Source organism: Gorilla gorilla, chromosome 18 (genome assembly GCF_029281585.2).
Source record: "Gorilla gorilla gorilla isolate KB3781 chromosome 18, NHGRI_mGorGor1-v2.1_pri, whole genome shotgun sequence".
Lineage (NCBI taxonomy): Eukaryota > Metazoa > Chordata > Mammalia > Primates > Hominidae > Gorilla > Gorilla gorilla.
In genome coordinates this window covers 102,936,548-102,958,238 of record NC_073242.2, presented here as the reverse complement: position 1 = coordinate 102,958,238, position 21,691 = coordinate 102,936,548, and the positions used below count along the sequence as shown (strand labels likewise).

Below are 21,691 nucleotides of genomic sequence, written 5' to 3'. Positions count from 1 at the left end.
ATCCCAGGACTTTGAGAGGCAGAGGTGGGAGGATCACTTGAGGCCAAGACTTTGAGACCAGCTCAGGCAACATAGTGAGACCCTATCTCTACAAAAAACAAACAAACAAACAAACAAACAAAAAAAAAAAAACAAAACACCACGCACATTAACCAGGCATGGTGGCATGCACCTGTGGTCCCAGCTACTCTGGGGGTTGGGGTGGGGGGATCACCTGAGACCAAGAGTTTGAGGCTGCAGTAAGCCGTGATCATAGCACTGCACTCCACCTGAGCAATAGAGTGAGACCCTCTTTAATTATTTAATTAATTAAAAGGTAATACTAAAATTTGGTAAGGGGAGAGGAGAGGACAGGAAAGCAATGTGTCAACTCAGCTGGCAGAACTTCTGGATTTAGGACTTTGTTCTTTTTTTTTTTTTTTTGAGATGGAGTCTCACTCTGTTGCCCAGGCTGGAGTGCAGTGATGCGATCTCAGCTCACTGCAGCCTCCACCTCCTGGATTCAAGTGATTTTCCTGTCTCAGCCTTCCAAGTAGCTGGGATTACAGGTGGGTACCACCATGCCTAGCTAATTTTTGTATTTTTAATAGAGTCAGCGTTTCTCCATGTTGGCCGGGCTGGTCTGAAACCTGACCTCAAGTGATCCACCTGCCTCAGCCCCTCAAAGTTCTGGGATTACAGGTGTGAGCCACCACACCCAGCCCAGGATTTAGGACTTTGTTCTTAAAGATTTGGGAAGACCTAGCACAGGGAAGAGATGCCGAGACCGAGTCCCTGACGTGTCTTTGCAGAGGCCACTTACCCTTTCCCTTGAAGTAAATAACATTTTGTTGGGTGATTAATGGAGGCTATTTAGTTCATTAAACTTCATACCCTGAGGGCAGGATGAACTGGTAAAATATTTATATATTTATATGTGAGGTTGCTCCCATAAGGGCCAATGTGTGTAGATAAACCAAAAATGGAACAAGCTAGTGTCTGGCAATGTGGGCCTTAGCAACAGCTACTGACACTCACATCGCCCCATGAAGCTTAGGGGTCCCTGTAAGATTGGAGGAAGACACCTCTTCACTCCAGCCAGAGTGGCCATTTAGAAGGCCACCATGCATCCTGCTGTGGGGAAGCAGGATGGCCAGGCAATTGCAAAGACAACAGCACTGCAAACATTCCAGGCACATTCTGCCCTCTGCTGCCTGCCACTCCATCCCCACACCTGGGGAGAAAGGCAGAGTGACTCCCAGAGACTTACCACCCAGGGAACTTTTCGTCCTTTGCCTCATCCTTAGCAGTGGCAGGAGGAGTTAAAAATAGGGGAGGTGAGGGGGAAAACTGGAAACAAGGTTCATTACCTAAGGTTCCTCTCATCCATTTCAATAGATGAAAGCAAAAAAATAAAGCAAAACCCATCCAAACAGTAAGCAGGTGGTGGCCGCTAATAGAGAAGAAATAAAAACCTTTTAGAAATCGGAGCCGACTACCAGACACACTGACAAAGTGGAATGAAAGTTCTGAACAATCAGTTCAAAGAAAAGGGTGTTTGAAATAAACCCTTAAAAACATTTCAAATGCTGAAGGAAAAAAAAAATAGCTGCTTTAGATATCTGAAGCCAGGATGATTTAATCTGGAGAAGGGACTTTTTGGATATTACTGGAGGAAAAAAGAAAACAAAAAGAAAGAGATTGAGAGAATGAACTGAGGAGTCCTTGAAAGTAGTGAGGTTCAGAGAACAAAACCCGCATCAGGTCCCCACGACTGCCAATCACAGCAGGTTCATCACCAACTCCTGGGTTGACCCGGGGCTTTTAACCTCCCCATGCCTCCATTTGCCCAGCCATAAACGGGGGTTACTAATAGGCATGTCCTCTAACCCTCAAGGTCCCCAAGGAGGTTTAATAGGATAATGGACCTGATCCTATTGATGGAGAATGTGTAACTGCCACATTGTGACCCCTACCTTTACAGGCCAATCAGGTATCCTCCTCCCAGAGGCTTTCCAGGACCCTCCCCTATTTGGTGAGTTTCAACATTCATTCAATCATTTCCCATTACATATGCCTGCCATGTCGCCATATAGGAGGCATGGTGGCACAGGATGACAGACTGAGGAAGAAAGAACACACGGTGCCCTCCCTCAAGCTGATCACAGGTTGAAGGAGGCAGGTGTGTTAACAGGTGATCATATAACAGGGTGCAGGAGCATGCCTGGGATGTCTCAGGAGTGCAGCCCAGAGAGGCTTCCAGGAGGAGCTGATGACTACGTTTGTTTCTGGCAGAAGGGCAGAAGTAGCTGGATGTCAAGGCTGAGAAAGGTATCTCCAGCCAAGGTAACAGCATGGATGAAGGATGAGTGGAATGAGTTTCGTGACTTGTATGGCAGGGGTTTGGGGTGCAAGGACAGAGTGGAGGCAGAAGAGCCTGGAATGGGAAGCAAGAACTTCAGCAATGTGTAATTGTTTAGGTCAAGAATTGCAATCAGCTGCTGGGTCTGGAGGTAATGAATAAATATGGCAGCTCCCCAGTCATTAGCAACTCTTATTTTTCTGAACATCTCTCTTGAACAGGTGGCTTCCATCTTCAAGCTCATGTCATTGGTAAGGAAGGGAGGGTGGATAGGGCAGAACCACTCTGCAGGCTCTAGCACAGTCTTTTACAACAAGGGAGGGGTGAGTCTGGTTTTGTTGTGTTTTGTTTTTGAGATGGAGTCTTGCTCTCTTGCCCAGGCTGGAGTGCAGTGGCATGATCTCGGCTCACTGCAACATCTGCCTTCCGGGTTCAAGCAATTCCCCGGCCTCAGCCTCCTGAGTAGCTGGGATTACAGGTGCGCACCACCATGCCTGGCTAATTTTTTGTATTTTTAGTTGAGACAGGGTTTCACCATGCTGGCCAGGCTGGTCTCAAACTCCTGACCTTGTGATCCTCCTGCCTGGGCCTCCCAAAGCGCTGGGATTACAGGCTGGAGCCACCGCGCCCAGCTTGAGTCTGGGTTTTATCTGGGGAGTGGTCTGTGACCTTAATCTTGATGGGATTTGCAATCATCCTGTAGGACACCCTATCAGATATTTGCACCTCAATTACCTGTTTATACAAGAGCTAGAAGTCCTAAGGGATGGGCACATAGGAAAACACTTTGAAGAGAAAAGGATAAGAAAGTTTGGACATTTGCTTAAGTGAAAACAAAACCCAAGACTCTTAATATATAGGGTACCAGCAGGTCCCAGTTTGCCCAGGGGAATCCTGGCGTATACCTATTATCTCTTCATCTTGTCCACTTTGGATGTGTCACAGATTATACCTTTATTATTTTTAACAAAGTGCTGTTATTTATTATTGCATTAAAATAAACAAGCAGGGAAGAAGCCTGGATAGCTCAGTTGGTAGAGCATCAGACTTTTAATCTGAGGGTCCAGGGTTCAAGTCCCTGTTCAGGCATGTCATACGGCTTTTTAGTACCTAATTCTGACTTTTTTTTTTTTTTTTTTTTGAGATGGAATCTCGCTCTGTCGCCAGGCTGGAGTGCAGTGGCGCAATCTCGGCTCACTGCCACCTCCGCCTCCTGCATTCAAGCCATTCTCCTGCCTCAGCCTCCCGAGTAGCTGGGACTGCAGGACCACCACGCCCAACTAGGTTTTGTATTTTTAGTAGAGACGGGGTTTCACCATGTTGGCCAGGATGGTCTCGATCTCTTGACCTCGTGATCCGCCCGCCTCGGCCTCCCAAAGTGCTGGGATTACAGGCATGAGTCACTGCGCCCAGCCTCTGACTCAATTTTTAAAAAAGAAAACAACAAAAACAACAACAAAATAAGCCAGGAGGGGTAGGTAGAGAGAGCTGCTTTTTGTTCCACCAGTTCCTCCCAAGATCTTATATAGCTGTGTGTGAGTTGCTAGTTCGGAGTTCTCCTTTGAATTTGTGGTCAGGTTTGAAAGACGACCAGTGATACCCAAGCCCTTTTGTTACTCTGTTCCAGACACAAGGTAACTGACACCCCATTCTCAAGTGATGTGAAGTGTACCCAGATATAAGCACGTGAGATCAGCCAGGTTCTGCAGGTGAGAAGTGACTGCTGCTGCCCTACCGGCTACCTGTGCAGAGTGCTGGGGCCCATGGTGTGCAGCCTGCCACCATGATGCCTGTTGGCAGGGTCCGCGGGAACTGTGGAAACCAGAGGGTAGGTGTGCAGGAAAATATTGGTCCATGCAGGACACAGAGGCTGAGCAGCCCCACCATAGAACATAGAATAGTCTGAATGCTCTTACAATACCAGTTTTGCATTTATTATATAATTGACATTTGCAACTATTGATTTTATTATTTGGTAACATTTTTATTTTGAAGTAATCCCTTTTGGCAGCCATCAGCTCCAAAAACCACATGTACATGTTTAATGAAAAATTAGGTACTGAATTTCCTTACTCACGAGAGCCAATGTACATGTAACTTGCACAAAAATGTTTATCAATATTTACCATTTATTGTGGCAGATGACCACATAGAAAACAAGATTTGCTAACAGAATATCAGCATTTAATTTTAAAAATCGGTAGTTATTTTAAGAAGACTTTCCTATAGATGAATTCACATGTGAATCTGTAGCAGGTGGGCTTACAGATTCTTCTACAAAGCATGATTTTTCATTGTTATCAAATGACTGTTTCTTTGCTAAATTTCTAAAAATTTTTTCTTCCAAGTTTTTGTTATGCAGGTGCAAAACATGTAGTGCCTACACTTAATGTATTGGCATTTGAGACAGAAGAAAAATTGCAAACAGTTTAAAGGCTATCTGTTTTATCAGTGCTATTGGAGGCTTCACAAAGAAAATGCATAAGTTTTAATAATTGGTTCAAATTTTCACTTCCAATTCAGGAAATCAAATTATTAAAATTTCTGAAATTTCATTCTAAAGAAGGTGAAACATCTGATCTTATTGTTAATACTAGTAATACTCCATTTTTTAATGAACTTGTTAGTTTAACATTGAAAATGAAGTTACTAAATTTTGTGGTGATAACACCCACTCAAAATTTGGTGAAGCACAAATTCATGGTAAAAAGCAATGTCAATATAAAATTAAGAAACTTATGAGACAGAAATAGGTTTGGAATTTGTTTTGATGTTCGTATAATTCACAGCTTCCTCCCACTTTCTGCAGTGTTAAATCAATTAAAAATTGTAGTGCTTTAAATTTACAAATATTTGTGTATACTCCATTAGAGCAATCAAGCCACAATATTCTTGTGATAAAGTTGATGTTGAATATTAAAAAATACTTTAGTGTGGCAGTATGGACTTTTTATCTTTTTGCTGCTTGCCATCAATGGAGTTTTTCAAGAGTTTGCACCTTTGAAGAGTTTCTTTGTAAATCAACCTATACGTTCTGCAGTGGTTTTGAACTTCTTTTATAAATAAATCTGTAAATTGTGGTTATATTTTATTCAACACCAGTTGGATATATTTAATCAAAATCTTGAAAGAATGGAGTGCTCAAAAAAACTTTACGTTAAAATATTTAGCTTTTATTCAACACCAGTTGGATATATTTAATCAAAATCTCAAAAGAATAGAGTGCTCAAAAAAACTTTATGTTAAAATATTTAGCTAGTTGCAATTGTTGAAAATCAAGCTTGCAAACAGGAACACAATGAACGTTATCCCTATAACAGAAAGAAAAGAATCAAACAAATTAAAAGTTGAGAGTTCAAAAATTATGCAAGATTTCCTGTTCAAAATTACGATTTCTTTTTGGAATACCTTAACCTATGGGAAGAATCTTTTGATATTTCTGTTTTTATTTGGACACATTTATGTTTTTATTCAATGGAATGAAATGGGAAGACCTATGATTTGGAATCATAAGTTGAGACAACTTATCTAAAGAGTTTTTCCCTTTAAAAATACCTGCCAAAGTGCTTGGGAGGTAAAAAGACAGTATATAAGAAAATATTTGGGCTAAAGTATTTATGTATTTTGATCTGAAAAAATAGAAAATTGGAATATACTCTAGCAGAGTTTGCTCTGAATTTATAAGACATCTCAGTAACTTTGGAGAAAGTATTTTCTCAATTAGAAATGTTATTATAATCTTCAGTAACATTCAACTGAGGAAGTTAACAGTTTCAAATTTATTAACAACAAAATGCAACTTCAGTACTTTTTATATGTAATACTTCAAAAAGCATTAAGGTGCAACTTTGAGGAAGAGTATATGATATGCGACTTTATGAAAAAAAGATTAAAAAATAATGTTTAAAATATACATTCCTTAGGCAAATACCATGATATAATAATATTAGAAATAGATATGACAAAAAAATAAAATACATGCTAAACAGTATTGTTCTGCTAACGGTATTGTTTAGCATTCAAATAAGAGATTCAATAAGATAAATTATTTTCATTTTGCTTTCATGGAAACAGATATATGTTATATTTATTTGGTAGAAGGAATTTTATTTTTGAAACTAGGTTTTAAATAAAATTATTTTGTAAGTCCACGAATATCGTAAAGTCAATGTATTGGTGAATACGTTAATATTTTAAATTACATAATTTTGATTATTCCCAGCGCTATCTTTTATTCTAAAAAATGTGAGAGTGGCCTCCCTATAATAGAAATAAAAACTGAAGAACTACTCAGCAAAAAGAATTAAGAAATGGATCGAAGAGTCAGAGAGCAGAGGGAAGGACAGGAAGACAGAGGGAGGGAGACAGGATGAGGAGTCCCAAGAGACAGTAGTGAATCCCTGAAAATGGCCCAGTGACCTCATCATACAGGGTCCCTCTGGTGGCAATTACCCACCCACTCCTCCCAGCCCCATTTGGAAAGAAATAATGTATCAACTAGAGAGACAGTACTGTCAATGGTTGATTCTTTCCTTTACCCATTCATCTCTTACCCGCTGGCTCCATCATTCATAGGTTAATTGACATAACCGACCACGAAGCATTTGTTGAGCATTTACTATGTGCCAAGCACTTTCTTAGGCACTGGTGATGTGCAAAATGGAATGAGACTAAAGTCAGGGTGTGCATAGTCTAGTTCCAGAGCAGGGCAAGGAAGCTACCAGCTGGGATGGAGACCTGGAGGGGACCCAGAGGAGCATCTGCTTTTAAGAGGGGGCTAAAGAAAACTCAGGGGGCTGATGCCAGGTTCTCCACTTGAGTCAAGCTGCTGCCTCCACTGCCACCCCCACCACTGCTTCCTCCTCCTCCTTTGGGAATGCTAGTTCACCTGTTGGAGTTTTATATAAAAATGCAAGCAAATGCTCTCTGCTTTTGATATTTTTTAATAGTAAAAGAAGAGGCTGGGTGCGGTGGCTCATGCCTGTAATCCCAGCACTTTGGGAGGCCAAGGTGGGTGGATCACCTGAGGTCAGGAGTTCGAGACCAGCCTGGCCAATATGGTGAAACCTCCATCTCTACTAGAAATGCAAAAATTAGCTGGGCGTGGTGGCACACACCTGTAATCCCCGCTACTCAGGAGGCTGAGGCATGAGAATTACTTGAGCCTGGGAGGTGGAGGTTGCAGTGAGCTGAGATCATGCCACTGCACTCCAGCCTGGGTGACAGAGTGAGAGAGAGACAGACTCTGTCTCAATAAATAAATAAATAAATAAATAAATAAATAAATAAATAAATAAAAAAGAGCGAGAATCCAGACCCCAAAGAATTTCCTTTGGTGTGGTTTCCGACTCTTGTTTCATTCCTGTCTGGTCTCAGACAGTGTCCTGGGAAGACTTTTAGGACCCAGTAGCCATTTCCTATCTCAGGTTCCTTGTGTGTTGTTTCTGGGCACAGAAACAAATCCAATTCAAGCAAATAATGCTGTCATCGGGATCTTGTGCAGGCATCAGAAGGGAGCAGGCCTGGCCAATGGAGTGCTCTGTTTGAAATATCTTGTGATCTTCAGAAACATTTGTTTTTATTCAGAAGTGTTCATTTGATGCTTCCCTGACCCACACAGTTTCCCTATGGGCTTAAGCTCCCATTTGTTAAAGAAATAGATGGGAAAACCAGTTCAATGTGTGTTTGTTTTAGCATTTAAGACAGCTTACCATGAGATGATAGAGTTTGGATATTGCAGGTAGCAACATGTTCTTTTCAGCAGGCGTGCAAGGGAACAGAATCATACAGCTGCTTCAGAGAGGTGGAAGCAGGAACCCACCCAATTCCACGGAATAAGTCAGAGGGTGGCACCGAAGTGGAGCCCTGTGATTCTACTCTGGTCTCATATAATTCGAATGAGTCGATCAAACATAGGCCAGGACTCTCAAGCGTTGGGCAGATTTTGCCAACTGCTGTTGGGTTTCTCATATGTCTCCTACCTTATTTTCGCCTCCCCTCCCATTCAAATGGAAGTGATTCCATACACAAGTCAGCTCACATAGCTTATTATTTTGTTTTTGTTTTTGTTTTTTTTTTTTTTGCTTTGAGACGGTCTCGCTCTGTCTCCAGGGCTGGAGTGCCATGACACAACCATAGCTCACTGCAGCCTCAGCCTCCTGGGCTCAAGTGACCCTCCCACCTCAGCATCCTGAGTAGCTGGAACCACAGACACACACCATCACGCCTAATTTTTGTATTTTTTGTAGAGATAGGGTCTTGCTATGTTGCCCAGGCTGGTCTTGAGCTCCTAAGCCCAAGTGATCCTCCTACCTCAGCCTCCCAAAGTGGTGGGAATAGAGGCATGAGCCACTGTGCCCAGCCCATCTTATACCTGATACAGCTTCATCCAGGGGCCCCTGTACTAGTCAGGGTCTTGGCAAAAAAAAAAAAAAAAAAGGCAGCACACTCAATGTGTTAGTTTAACAAAGAGAGTTTAATAATGGGACAATTTATGGAGGTGAAAGGGTAATGGGAATTGACAAGAGATGATGAAATCCCTCAGTGGACCAGGGTGGCAATAGAAGGAACCATGCTCCTGGGCTGGGCGAGACCTGCAGCTGAGGGAGAGAGGTGGTGTGCCAGGAGCTGTGACCACAGGGAAAGGGACACAGCTACTGCCCAAACCATGGTGAGGCAGGAAGGAGCTGGACTAACCAATCCCCTGGTCACTGACCTCCTTCTGGGCCTTCCCATTGGCCAAACCCAGCTGAAGACAAGCAAATCTAGGTGATGCAGTCTGGAGAGGCCAGTCTCATGGCACAGCCGGTAGGAGGGAGAAGGAGGGAAAATGAAGGGTGAGTCTGGAGTGGTAAATAGAATAATACCCTCCTGACTGAGGCACTCATGATCCCTCCAAAACTCAAGAGGCTATTTCTCCCACTTCCCACTGGTGGCAGAAGTAGAAAATTCTCTCTTCCAATGTGGTGGAGCTTTTTGGCAGTGAACTTGAAGCTTTGTGGCTTCATCAAAATCCAGCATGGGCAACAGCCTGCCAGTACTGAGTTTCTTAGTTTTACCAAGCCAGCTAAGTGTGACTTCACATCGTGCCACCATAGGCAAGAGAATCCAAGAGCTATGTCTTGGGGACTTTAGATATGCTGTTTTTTTTTTTTTTTTTTTTTTTTTTTTTAAGGATTTAAAAAGTAGAATCCTGACCTGAGAGTCTGAAAACATGGGCTCATGTTCCAGGTGGCTGTGGGACTTTTGATAATTCTCCCTGGGTGTTTTCTCATCTGTAAAATAAGGAACTTGGGGGTAGAAGTTGGTTTAAGCCCCTTTTGGTTCTAACATTCAGTAGATCTTTAAATCAAAACCAAAAGACTATTAGGAGGAATGATAGGCTTCTCCAGGTGAACTGAACCAGCCTCAGAAATGAGTCCGTGGGGAGGAAGAGGAGGTTCTGAGGTGCTCAGGGCACTGGATCAATTGAGCATCACCTTATCAGGATCAGAAGGTGGGGAGGAGTATTATCACCATGCAGCGGGCTTGCTCCTGTTTGAAATGCTAGCTCCTCTCAGATGTCTCAGAATGCTGCAGGGTTTTTTCCAGGCTAAGACTAACCCTAAAGATTCAAGCAGCTTCCTCATTTTCTCCTTTTCCAGCAAGAGGAAGAGAGATACTTGAGTCTCCTTTATGTGAGTTCTTCTCAAGTGAGATTGTCAATAAAATTCTTTTCCTGTAATTCCTTTTGACCTAGTCCTTGAGGGTATCCTGACCCCTAAAGGGTCCCCTGAGCCCTCCTTTTACTCCTCTCACCCAAGTCAGTTGGATGTGCAGTGAAGGGTAAAACTGAAGGTGAATGATGTTTAGAAAGAAAGAGATTCATGGCCAGGTGTGGTGGCTCATGCCTGTAATCCCAACTACTTGGGAGGCTGAGGCAGGAGAATCACTTGAACCTGGGAGGTGGAGGTTGCAGTGAGCCAAGATTGCACCATTGCACTTCAGCCTGGGCGACAAGAGTGAAATTCTGTCTAAAAAAAAAAAAAAAGAAAGAAAAAGAAAGAGATTCACAAACTACATTGGTTACATGCCCACATGTAACCTATGTAGGGCATGAATAGCCTACCTTGGCTAATCTCTTTACCTATGACTTGCAGTGGCGCAGTGGTCAATCACTATGGTCGATCACCTCGGAAAGGTACATCTGTGCTCCACTTGCCTTTTTGTAAAAACAGCCCAAGAGCAAAAGCTGTACCAGTTACACATCCTAAGAGCAATCAAGATTCCTACACCGCACCGTTAATTGTTGACTATGATAACACATCTTGTTATCAGCTTTTCTTTAATGAATTCCTGAATAGATGTCATTAGACATTAAGTGCTACATTACTTCCTCTAAAGAGAAATATTTAAAGAAATAAAATCATGTCCTGAATCAGCCCTGAATGCCATCCTTAGCAATCTCAAACCACACTGTAGAATCCTGTTCTTCTTAGCGAGATGCTCACATTCACTTCTTTGCCTTCTGAGAATATGGATCTTTGAGGATAGAAATGAAGAGTAGATGTTCACCCCAAAAAGGGGTAAGAGAGTTTATATTCTAAGAAATTGACTGGATCCCCCAGGAAACAGGTAGCCTTGATGAGGTATAGATAAACAATCTCAGTTTGTCAGCACCCTGTGTAGGGAATTAAACTCACAACTTCCATGTTAATGATACTTTCACATTTAATTTCCTGTGTGCCACGCTGAAAATGTATCTGTTGAAAGTGGAATTTCACTCCATAGAGCTGTCTTATTAAGTGAATGCGTGTGAGGTTGTACCTGTCACAACAAGATTCTGGAAGCTCCTTTAGAACTATAATTTGGGGTGTGGGGGAGGAAGCAGAAAGGTTTGTGCCTTGTAGGACTATCACTGTTTTCTCGATGACATTATTACTATTGGTAATTGGTTGCTCATTAGCACTAAGCATTAATTATTAATATTAATAAAAGCTGTGTTAAGCACCAGTGGTGTGCTTTCTGCTGTGCTCAACATGGGACACTCTAGATCAACAGTTTAGCAGACAACACGCTAAACATGAAGGCAGATACAGACCAGGACTGTCTGGATTTCTGTCTGGGATGGTCTTACTTATTATAGGACATGGCCTGGATTTCTGTCTGGGACAGGCTTGCTTATTACAGGACGAGACAGCTTTGCATAAGTAGATGATGTGTTGAAGCCCCAGTGAATATAGGAAAAGTGTACATTAGCAGGAGAAATGAAAGCGTCAAACTCGCTACTCAGAGTGTGTTCCCAAGATGGGCGGTATTGTCATCCCCTGGGAAGTTATTAAAATGCAGAGTCTTAGGCCCCATCCTGGACCTCATGAATAAGAATCTGCATTTCGGTGCCCTCCCAAGGTGATGAATATACACATTAGAGTTGGAAGACCATCATTCTGGAGCAGTGATTCTCCAGCTTTTCCGCACATTAGAATCATGTTGGGAGTTCTGAAAAATCCCAATGCCCAAGCTTCACCCCAGATCAATAAAATAAAAATCTTGAGGCTGGGCACAGTGGCTTATGCCTGTAATCCCAGCACTTTGGGAGGCTGAGGCAGGTGCATCATGAGGTCAGGAGTTCGAGACCAGGCTGACCAAGATGGTGAAACCCCGTCTCTACTAAAAATACAAAAATTAGCTGGGAGTGGTGTCAGGAGCCTGTAATCCCAGCTACTTGGGAGACTGAGGCAGGAGAATCACTTGAACCTGGGCAGCAGAGGTTGCAGTGAGTCGAGATCACGCCACTGCACTCCAGCCTGGGTGACAGAGTGAGATTCTGTCTCAAAAAAAAAAAAAATATATTGGAGGTTGGGACTAGGTACCAGGATGTTTTTAAAAGACCCAGGTGATTTCAATGGGCATCAGCTTTGAGAACTTCTGCTCAAGAAGACAGTGACACCAGGTTAACATAGAATTCTTTGAGAACCTGCAGAACTCATATTCTAATTCTTAGAGTAGATCCAAGATGGCAGTACATATACAGGTGCTCTGTTCTGCCCTGCACACCTCCCTTTGACAATGTTCCCCTCTCCCCACCGCACCCCTGTTCATCATCCTCCAAGAGCCCCCAGCTCTTCAAGGAACCTTGGCTGGCCCTTCTTGGCTCTATGTTCGCTTGCTGCTTCCCTGAAGTTCTCTTGGACCAGTGTTCTCTTGCTCTATTCCAGCTTTTGTTGCTTGTTCTCCCCTCCAGGTGAGATCCCTTGTCTAGGATTTCTTGGCTCTCCAGCAGCCTCTGTCCTTTCCAAGGTTCAGATTATCTATCAAGGTCGAGGGGCTGGGTGGTGGGAAAGACTGGGGAGCCCCACTCTGCATCCTCCTGCATTTTAACAGTGGCCTCTACAGGTAAGGACCTTACCAGTCTTTTGAATTGTTGGAAGCCTCCAGTTCTTATCTCTATCATGAGGATGCTAATACCTACCTTACAACTTTGCTTGTTAAATTCTAAAGTACTTATCACACAGCTTCTTATTTCCTTCTCCTCCTCATTATGCAGTCAATCCAGAAAGGAGACCATTGTTGTGGAGGCCAGTTGATAAAGTCAGAGCTGACCCTATATGAAGATAATGTAGAAAACTGCGTTTGTGATTGGAGCATTCTAGGGAGACACTCTCTTGACTTTTGAGAAAAACTCAAATCTTTTCTCCTCCCAAATCTTTTCTCCCTTTTTTCATAGTAGTATAATTTTTTCTTTGTGCAGTGGTGCAATCTTGGCTCACTGCAACGTCTGCCTCCAGGGCTCAAATGATTCTCATACTTCAGCCTTCCAAGAAGCTGGGATTACAGGCATGTCCCACCACACCTGGCTAATATTTTGCATTTTTAGGAGAGATGGGGTTTCGCCATGTTGGCCAGGCTGGTCTCAAACTCTTGACCTCAAGTGATCCACCTGTCTCGGCCTCCCAAAGTGCTGGGACTACAGGTGTGAGCCACCACGCCTAGCTAATTTTTTTCCTGCTAGGCACATTATTGCAAAGAATAAGGACTACATATTCCAGCCTCCCTTGCAGCTGGGTGTGAAGATGTGACTAAGCCCGTATGTCAGTTTCCCGGAACCGTCCTTAAGGGGGGGCTTGTGCATGCTGTTGCCCCCTTCTTTCTTCCTTCCATCATCCTGCTGCCTGGAAGATGAGGACAGTCATCCTGGGCCAGGAGGCTGAGGATTGTCCTTAGAGGTGTGGGCGATGAGCAGGAAAGGACCAGAGTTCTTGAGATGTTTGAGGACAGCATTTTGGGCCACTTCCATTTGGACTTGATGTGAGCATGAAATGAGCTTCCATCTTGTTTAAGTCAGTTGTTTGGGACTGTCTGACGTTTGTAACCAAATCTAATCCCAACTGATGCACCACCTAAAGTTTCTTCTCCACTGGCCAGAATTCCACTTCTGAAGATCTATTTCATTGGGCATTAAAGACTTGCATCAGCCTTTAGGAGAGCTCTGATAAATTACAGATTCCATAGGATGGGTTCATAGCTTAAATCCTTACAAGCATTGTTCTTAGCAGGTTGCCCAGCCCCAGAAAGGTAGACAGACAGCACTGAGGAGCTGGAAGGCAGGGGGAAGAGCAGACAAAAATCTATTCCTTCACCATTCTGCCAGCTGCTCTTTTGGGATAATTTGTCTCAGGGCCCATGAGGACGAGGGTTGATGATCTTGAATCTGTTTCCTAACTTTTTTTCAATTTTCTATTATGAACATTTTCATACATATAGAAAAGTTAAAACAAAACAAAATAAAACTTTTCAGTGAATACCCATACACTCACCACCTACGTTCAATTGTTAACAATGGAATATACTTGATTTATCACAATCTGCCCATCTGTTTGTCCCTCTGCCTATCTGTCAATCCAGCTTTTATTTTTATTGTATTTCAAGGTAAATTGTGCCTGTCTGTGCACTACCCCCTGAATACTTCCCTGCTACCTACATCTTGTTCATTTCTACACTTTCTTCTCTGTTTCTGTTCAACCCCCATTTCCCTGCAAATAAGGAGAGAGCAGGAGCTGTGGAGCCAAGAATTGTGACCTAGAGTCCACATAGGTAGGGCTTCTCTTGTCTATTCCAACACCTGAAGTTATTGGGCAGTTAATGGAAGTGGCAACCAAAGTAAGACAGAGACATTCTTTTGGAGCTATCTTGCTTCCATTCTCTCTCCTCTTCAAGATGCTCCAAGGCTGTTCTCTATGTTTCCGTGAGCTCTATAGGTCTCCCTCTCTTTTCCTGACTCCTGATTCATCCCATTTTTATGACTTCTTGAGATGCAAAGATCATTCAGTTCCCTTTAGCCAGAATCTTTATAACAACTCCATTACTTCTCCTCAAGTAGCTCTTCCTCTACAAAGCTCTGCAGCATAGCCTTCCTCCCTTTGTCCCATTCTTAGGGCAGCTGGCCAGACATGTCAGGTCTGTCACGCTCAACCTTTGTTACCCTAAAAAAATCAGTTCGCCTCCTCTTTGCTCAAAGCTCATGCTTTGCTCTGTGTCATCTTTCTTAGTGTTCCCTGTGGTTGCAACTCAGCCCTCATCAAAGCCCCAGTCTCCTGAACATCCTCCTTCCCACCTTCTGAAAATTTCAGAATATGAGATCTCCTAGCTCTGAAGAGGAAATGAGATATCTACTCAGGATTAGGTTCCTGAGCTTTCTAGTAACAACATAGGTGCTTACTGGGGTTAGTTTGATGAACACTGCCATGGGTTGAGAACAGAGAATGTGCCAGGAGTCATCTAAGTACTGTGCACACATGCATGCTACATCATTTTATCCCCGCACCCACCCTTCCAGATCAGCTATTTTTTTTCCCTTTTCCGGATAAGAAAACTGAGGCATAGAGAAATTAAGTAACTAATTCAAGCTTGCCTAGGTAATAAAAGTCTTCTAGATGTGGGGTTTTGGTGGTGGTGGTAATGGTGGTTTTGAAACAGGGCCTCACTCTGTTACCCAAGCTGGAGCACAGTGGTGCAATCACAGCTTACTGCAACCCCATCTCCTGGGCTCAAGCGATCCTCCCACCTCAGTCTCCAAAGTGGCTGGGACCACAGGTGTGTACTACCATGCCCAGATAATTTTCCTACTTTTCTGTAGTGACAGGGTTTTCCCATGTTGCCCAGGCTGGTACCGAACTCCTGGGCTCAATGGATCCAACTGCCTTGACCTCCCAAAGTGCTGGGATTACAGGCATGAGCCACCGTGCCTGGCCTAGGTGCATTTTTTTTTTTTCATGCGATTGAAAAGAATGATTTCTGTGCAGAATGTGGGCCTCCTGCTTTGTAGAGCTATAATTAAGTTCATGTTTTCATGTTGCTGGGTTTTTGTTTGTTTCCTATGACAATGTTTTTCATACTGGAATCTTCAGACCCCAAGGGTTCACCGACATTCTTGTGTTTTACCACATTTTCTTTGTGAAGAGCTCTGTGCATTCTTCCAGTTTGAGAAACCATGGTTTAGAGGTGAGGGGGTGGGGTGGGAGTGGGGGTTGTCCCTCTCAGCCTGTCATCTCCTCACTGTCACGGCATCCTAGACTATAACCTGGGCTGTTTAGATAGCTCTGCCCCTGGAACTTAGTCTCACAGTCCATTCAGAGTAATTCATTTTCTTATCCACCTGATCTGTATTTCGAGTTAGAAGCGGAGCCAAGAAAGGAGAGAAGAACTCAGGGGAAAAGGAGAAAAGGAAGCAGTTGTATTCCAGGTAGGGGGAAGACGTAAGCAAAGACCCAGAGCTGAGCATTCGATGATGTGTTCTGAAACAGCAGAGGGGCTCCTCACCTGGGGTGCAGGACTAGGCAGGGCAGCAGGACTGGGCAGGGCAGCTTACCTGCAGAGCCTTGAATGCCAAGCTAGCGAGTGTGGACGATGCTGTAGGTGATGGGGAACCAGAGAAGGAGCAGGTAAGGAGGACCCCATCGGGGTTCCAGTCTCCAGTGAGACCTCAGAGGCACCAGGAGGAGACAGGCGAGGCAGATTTCGAGGTGGCGGGATGTGAGATGAGGGTGGACAGGTCCGTCCTGCCTGTCCCACCAAGGAAGTGATACAGAAGAGATTCCCCTGGTCTATTCCTCAGCCATGAGAAGGAAAATACATGCCCTGAAGACTTGGCTTAGCCCTCAGACCCTCCATCTAGATTTTAGCCATTCTGCCTCTGAAAGAAACATGTTTAATTCTGTGTTTTGAGCTGTCCTCTGCTTTGGCACAGCACGGGCTGGAGTGAGGGATAATAACTATGAACTCCAAGCCTTGAAATCAGGGAAGTGTGCTGAAGGGTCTGCTGTGTCTCTCTCAAGTACCGAGACCCTTTCTGACCTCGTGCATGAGCTGAGGAAACACAGATGAGCAAGAGCAGCTGGCCGGTGTGCTGGGTCCTCTCATCTAATGATCGTGCCAGCCTGCTTAGGGCATGTGCACATCCAGCCTCCCTGCCCATGTGAAGGCGAGGCTCTCCCCTCCCGCCCAGCCTTGGTGGGCCCCTGTGATGTCACCACCATGTGTCCAGGCCTTCCAAGGGACCTGTACAACATCAACCATGCCATAGCCTTCGATGGTCAATGGACATACTAGGAAAATGAACTTTCCCATTTGACAAAGGAACGATAAAGAGAGAAGGACCCAAAGGCGGGTCTGGGACTAAGTTGGACCCCAAGCCCCTTGGCGTGACCGAGCCCCAGCACAGCTGTGACATTGGCAGCCGGCATTTGAGGCACAATAATAATTCTTCAGATCAAAGCAGCTCCGTCTTTAGACAATTATAGTAAAATTGAAGCTCTCCTCTAAAAGAAACACATGCTCGTGTTGTGTTTTCCCCTCTCCCCCCCCGCCCCTTATTTTATTCTTTATGAACAAATTGGTTTTCAGGGCTATAGAAAGAACCGATTGGAAGCTTAAATTCTCACTGTCTGCCCAGGGCTGGATTCACAGGGGTGAACATGTAACATCTGAAAGCTGACTTTTTTTTTTTCTTAAATTGATATCCAAGAATAAAAGAGAGAATGGTTGGAGAAGCTGATCAGGAATGAATAAAGTCTCCTTTTAAGCTGAAATAACCCCCTCCCCCATCTTCCCTCCAGAAGAGCCGGACTGTAATTGCTTGCAATCACTCGGCACAAATTGTCTCCTCGTATTTGCTTTTTAATTTTGTATAATCTGGTCCATTTCGCTCTCTCTGCCTTTGAGCTTAACCTCTCTCTCCCTCTCTCTCTCTCTTTCTCTCTTTCTTCCACTTACTCATTCCCTTTCTCTCTCCCTTTAATTCTTCAGGACTGTTTACAAATTAGTAATAATTCCCAGTAATATTTGATGGCTTTTACTAAGCAAAGGCACTTAGGAGAAAAAAAAAATACAGAAATACACACACACTCAAAATGGAATGGATCTGGCTTGCATCCACTTAAATGTTCATTTCTGCATCCACAGTATTGTTTATTTTAATGCATTAATGCTGTTTCTTAAGGCATGGTAGATGTTTTAATAAATAAGTTCACTGACCCCAAAGTGAGCAAAAAAAGGAGTCAGAACAAGAAAGGTAATTTCTCAGAGTCACTGCGGACCATTTTCTTCTGGTTTCCAGCAGGTGTGTGTCTGCTGCCCTTGCTCTTGCTGTAACGAACGCCCCTTCTGTTTAGTGCACTGCACATCCGTCCAGCCACCTCCCTAGCCAGGGCTTGCCCTTGTTCTTACGCTGGTGCTTCACGATATGAGGGCCAGCGAATCTGGAAGAACACACACCTGTGGGTCTGATTCACTTTCCAACAGTATAAAAGGTGATAGGAAGGTGGGGGGAGGGGTTCGACGGGGAAAAAGTCCAGAGGAAACATCCTCAATGAGCAGAGAAAAGAAGAGATAACGAAAAGAAGGGAAACGGCAGGAGGGTATAAAGGGAAAGCAAACAAAATGAAAAGCACAGGTTATACCAGAAACGATGAATGGGATCCAGGCTCAAATCTATGCCTTCTGTCGTATCAGCACCATAGGCTCTGGTCTTCTGAGAGAAATTAGAGGTCAAGAGAAAGAACGTTAGTAGACAGCCGGGCTAAGAGTTTGATTTCTGTCCTGCTTCTGATCCCTACTGTGTGACTGTTCACAGCTTACTTAACTTCTCTGTACTTCAGTTTTCTTTTCTGTAAAGTTGAGGGGACAATATCACTTTGTTAATGGGATTACTTACATAAAATAACAATTGTAAAGTGCTTGGCATGTTTTAAGTACTCAGTAAATGTTAACTATTATTCCACTGTAATAGCAAATGGTTTTAAGGTATCAGGGTTCAATCAGGGAAGCAGAAACTATGAGTATTATGGACTAAGAAACTTATTATAGACTTCAGACCTTGCATAATTGTGGGAGGAGTTGGGGCAGTAAGATCTGGAAGGGGAGTTGGAGTATCAGAAAAGTCACTGGAGAATTCTAACAAACATATAAAGAAGCATTAACACCAATTCTACACAATTTCAATATCATCCAGAAAAGAAGCACTTTCCAATTCATTTTATGATGTTAACACTGTACTGATGCCAAACCCAGACTAAAATAGTACAAAAGAAAACTACAGACCAGTATCCCCCATGAACATAGAGGCAAAAATCTTTAACAAAGTGTTCGCAAATAGAATTCAACATTATATAATGAGAATGATACACCGTGACTCAGTGGCATTTATTATAGGGATGTAAGACTGGTTAGATATTGAAAAATCAATCAATATAATCCACCATATTAACAGGCTAAAGAAGAGGAATGTATAGTCACATGATTATATCAATTGATGCAGAAAAGTATTTGACAAAATTGAATACCTATTCATGATAAAAACTCTTAGAAATAAAAAAAAGTAACTTCATCAACTTTATAAAGAGCATCTACAAAAACCTACAGCTAGTGTTATACTTAATGATAAAAGACTGAACACTTTTCCGCTATAACCAGGAACAAGGCAAGGATGTCCACTCTTAACACTCTCATTCCAAATAGTACTGGAAGTTCTAGTCAATGTGTTAAGGTCATAAAAAGAAATCAAAGGTACACAGATAAGAAAGGAAGAAAAAGAAGTATTTTTATTTGCAAAATACATAATTGTCAACATTGAAAATCTCAAGGGATAAGGAAATTTAGGATTAGAATAAAAATGTTTTTAATCCCAAGGAATCTACAAAAAACAATAATGACAAAGCTTTTAGAATGAATAAGTTACTTCAACAAAGTCACAGGGCATAAGATAAACTTATACAAAAGCAATTGCATTTCTGTATACTAACAATGAGCACATGGAAACCAAATTAAAAATACATCACGTATCAGAGCTAAAAAAAAATACGCAGGTGTAAATCTATCAAAACATGTACAGGACTTGTATATTGAAAACTGCAAAGTGCTGATGAAATAAATCAAGGAAGACCTGAATAAATGGAGAGACATTCAATGTTGATGATTTGGAAGACAACATAGGAAAGATGTCAATTTTCCTCAAAATTGATATATAGGCTTAGTCTAATTCCTATCCGAACTCCAGCAAGTTTTTGTAATATAGGAAAATTATTCAAAAATACTTATGGAAGGACAGAGGAACAAGAATAGCTAAAACAGTTTTGAAAAAGAAAAATAAAGTGAGAGGAATCATCTAGCCAGTTTAAAGACTAATTAAATAGCTATAGGAATCAATGCTGTGTGGTATTGTTACACGGATAATGAAGAAGAATAGAAAACCCAGAAATAGACCTACACAAATACTTACAAATGATTTTTGACAAACGTATAAAAGCAGTTCAGTGGAGGAAAGCTAGCCTTTCAGTGACTGCTGCTTGTATACGTGGACTTCCATGGGTAAACAAAAGTGGACTTCCATGGGTAAACAAAAGTGAACCTCAATCTTGGTTTACACCATACATGAAAATGAATCCAAAGTGGATTGCAGAATTCAATGCAAAACATAAAACTATACAACTTTTAGAAAAAAGAAGAGAAAATCTTCAGGATCTAGGACTACAAAAGATTTGTTGGACTTGACACTAAAAGCATGATCCATAAAAGCAAAACTGATAACTTAGACTCCAAAAAATGTAAAAACTTTTACTCTATGAAAGGCCTTAATAGGAAAACAAAAAGATAAGCTATAGACTGGGAGAAGATACCTGAAACCCCATATCCAACAAAGGACTAGTATTTAGACTATATAAAGAACACTTAAAACTCAACAGTAAGAACATAAACAATCCAATTAGAAAATGGGCAAATGTCGTGAGGAGACATTTCAGCAAAGATGGTACACAAATGGCAAATGAGCACATGGAAAAATGTTCAACATCATTAGCTATTTGGGAAACATAAATTAAAAGGATGATGAGATATCATGACAAACCTATTATAATAAATAATTTAAAAACAGTGACAATGCCAAATTCTGGCAAGGATGCTGTATTAGTTTGTTCTTGCATTGCTGTAAAGAAATACCTGAGACTAGGTAATTTATAAAGAGAAGAGAGGTAATTGGCTCATAGTTCTGCAGCCTGTACAGGAAGCATGATGCTGGCATCTGCTGGGCTTCTGGAGAGGCCTCAGGAAACTTACAATCATGTTGGAAGGCCAAGGGAGAGTAGGTGCATCACGTAGCCAGAAGAGGAGCAAGAAAGTGGCAGGGAGGTGCCACCCACTTTTAAATGGCCAGATCTCACGAGAACTCACTGTTGTGAGGACAGCACAAAGTGGATGGTGCTAAAGCGTTCATGAGAAACTGCCCTCATGATCCAATTAGCTGCACCCAGGCCCCACCTCCAACATTGGGAATTACATTTCAACATGAGATTTGGTCAAGGACACACATCCAAACTATATCAGATGCAGAAAAATCAAGTGACTTATACATTGCTAGTGGGAATGTACAATGACACAGCTACTTTAGAAAACAATTTGGGAGTTTCATAAAAACAACAACAACAACAAGCAATTACACCACCCTACAACTGCACTCCTGGATATTTATACCACAAAGATCATTTATGGAAATTTGTGTTCACACAAAATACTGTACATGACTATTTATAACAACTTGATTTGTAATAGCCCCAAACTAGAAACAATCCAGTTGTCCTCCAGTAGGTAGATGGTTAAGCAAACTGTAGAATATCTATAACATGAAATACTACTCAGCAATAAAAAAGAGCAAACAATTGATACAGGCGACCACTTAGACGAATCATGTGAGAATTACGCTGAGTGAAAAAAGCCAATCTCAAAAGTTTACAGACTGTAATATTCCATTTATATAACATTCTTGAATTGACAAAATTATAGATATGGAGAACAGAGGAGTAGTTGCCAAGGGTTAAGGAGAGA

The 21,691-nt window shown here is 42.4% G+C and overlaps 1 non-coding gene across 1 annotated transcript; it reads left to right on the top strand.

Moving 5' to 3' along the window:
- Window positions 1–3,357: 3,357 nt before the first annotated feature.
- On the top strand, window positions 3,358–3,430 carry TRNAK-UUU (transfer RNA lysine (anticodon UUU)). Its single transcript has one exon. It is a non-coding gene; the product is annotated as a tRNA-Lys (tRNA).
- Window positions 3,431–21,691: the final 18,261 nt, after the last annotated feature.